A 2,500-nucleotide genomic window follows, 5' to 3' on the forward strand; every position below is an offset into this window, starting at 1 on the left:
TGGTGTTGCCCCTTGACGGCGGCGGAAGATGACAGCGCCGCACCGTCAAAGGCAACGTGCAGGCGCGCGGCCCACATCTCTCCAACCTGCGTCGACGATTTGAGGAGGTGGCCCTCCCACATAAGATGCCGCTCCAGCGCCTCAATCTCACGCTGCACCTCGTCCCGGCCTGCACCGTCGGCGGCTGGCCCAATCCTCTTCAGCGCCAGGAGACGGGACCGGCGAAGTGTTGGCCCCATCCATCGGCATGATGGGATGCCGAGGCCTCCCTGGGCTACAGGAGCGTGGAAGTAGCCCAGGGGAGTGTCCGCCGGAAGGCGGAACCATCTCCTGACGGCGGCACGGATGGTCACATCTGCCGCTTTCAACGCACCCACTCGGGTGCGGCTGAGGGCCAGCCCATGGTACAGGCCAGGCAGAAGTACGGTGGTGAGGGCGTGGAGGCGCTGTTGCGGCTTGAGCGGAGCTCGGGAGATGACGTCCAGCTGCTCCACCAGGTGGCGTCGTGGGTTGAAAACGCAGCGACCAGCGGTGGAGAATTGCAGTCCCAGGTACCGGAAGGTTTCACCCACACGTAGGGCGGGCACGGTGGCGTTGCCCGCTTTGAAGGTAACGTCGGCGTCGACCTTCACCTTCTTGTCGCGCCCAGACGCGACTAAGGCGAGGGTGAAACACTTCCGGGCGTTGATCTGCAGCCCCAGATGGGCGAGGGCTGCGACGGCTGCGTCGATGAGGGACTGCAATCCCCTCGCGGTCGATGCAAAAAGCAGGACGTCATCTGCGAAGGCCGCAGCGTTAACTCTGCGACCAAGGATCCGAGCTCCGATGTGGGAGGGAAGTTGACTCAAAACATAGTCCACCGCAAAATTGAAAAGGAGGGGGGAGAGGGGGTCACCCTGACGCACACCCCTAGCCGGCTGCAGGGGCACGCCCACGTCGGCGCCGCCCGCTATCACCGTCGTGCTACCCTCGTAACACCTTTCGACGTACTCAATAAAGCAATCCGGCAGGCCATGAGCCCTCAGCACGGGGCGGAGGGCGGCATGGTCCACCGAATCGAACGCTTTAGAGACGTCGATCGATGCCACAAAAACAGAGCGACAGGAGCGGACTGCGTCGGTGAGAGCAGTGTCCAAGATGAAGGTGTTTTCCAACATCCCATCCCGGGGGATGAATGCCCGCTGACGTTCGTCCACAGCACATGCACGCATCAGGCGTGACGCGAGAACCTTGTGAAAGGTCCGCGCCAACACCGAGCAGACCGTAATGGGGCGAAAGTCAGCGGGGGATGTTGGTGCAGCCGTTTTGGGGAGAAGTGACGTCCGGGCGCGAAGCAGACGCTCGGGGAGGGCGCGGGCCAGGAGGAAGAGGTTCAAGAGTTTCACCAGGACTTCATGCGGCAGGCGCCGCAGCTCCGCTGGAGTCAGGCCGTCCGGCCCGGCTGCCGATCCCCTGGGCGGCAAGGCAGCAGCGACCTCCTCACGTGTGACCGGCCCCCATAGGCACTCAGGAGCGACAGGCTCCGAGTGCGGGAGAAGGCGGTCACGGATGAAGCCGGCGGTGGAGATCGGCTTCTTCGTGAAGAGGTCCGCCCAGAAGTCCAGCAGACCGGGGATGTCGGGTGGCGGCTGCAGCAGGGTGCCGTCCAGCAAGCCGCGCACGCAACGCGCACGCGACCTACGGAAGGCGTCCTGTGTCCGCGCGTATTCCCAGCGGCGCCGCTTGCGCTTCTGCAGCGGCGGGGCGGCAGGCGGCCGCTTGGATGGTTGGCGCGGCCGCTGTGTCCTGGTGATCGACCTCTCCCCCCTGGACCCGACCGACGCAAGGGCATCCGGGAGCATGCCCAGGATGACATCGGGCGGCGTGCCCCGCCCCAGACCAATGACTCGATCCAGGGCAGAGAAACGCTGGGCGGAAGCAGGTAGCCCCGCCAGATGCTCCCAGATGGCGGCGTCAGTCGGCCCCTCCGGCGGCGGCCCGGTGGTGTCGGCCGCGAAGTCCTCGGCTGCGTCGACGGGCGGCGCAGCGGCCTCGCCCGCGTCAGGCAGCGAGCTCGCTGCTCCACGGCGGGACGCCGGCTCTTCACCCCGACCGATCTCAAGTGCCTCCATGAATTGGCGGACAAGCTGCTTGTGGGCAGCTTGCCGCCGTCGGCACTTGATTGCCTCAAGCGTTCGGTCGGGGAACATCCTGGTAAGTTCTTGATTTACAAAGAAGAACCGGGCGTCCCTCTCCAGGAACAGTTCGGCCTCTGCCTTGGCGAGCGACAGGACTTCTTCCTCCGTCCACCTCGCGCGATGCCTCTCCGTCACGATCTCAGCGTTGGCGGCCGCAGGGTGTTGGCGGCGGCGATGGACCCCGAGACCGTTCTTCGTGGTAAAAGTGCGGTGGCACTCACTGCAAGCAAAGGGAGCTACACAAACTATCGCATTTTCGTTACGGCCGGTTGGCCGGATAGGTGCTGGGGTAGCTGGGGTGGCACCTTCAGCGGAAGGGCCAC

General features: G+C 65.0%; 1 pseudogene; it reads right to left on the reverse strand.

Annotated features, from left to right (window-relative positions):
• LOC126448148 (large subunit ribosomal RNA) overlaps nt 1–2,500 on the reverse strand; it is a 7,765-nt pseudogene that overhangs the window by 2,276 nt on the left and 2,989 nt on the right.

This window comes from Schistocerca serialis, unplaced genomic scaffold (genome assembly GCF_023864345.2).
Source record: "Schistocerca serialis cubense isolate TAMUIC-IGC-003099 unplaced genomic scaffold, iqSchSeri2.2 HiC_scaffold_571, whole genome shotgun sequence".
Lineage (NCBI taxonomy): Eukaryota > Metazoa > Arthropoda > Insecta > Orthoptera > Acrididae > Schistocerca > Schistocerca serialis.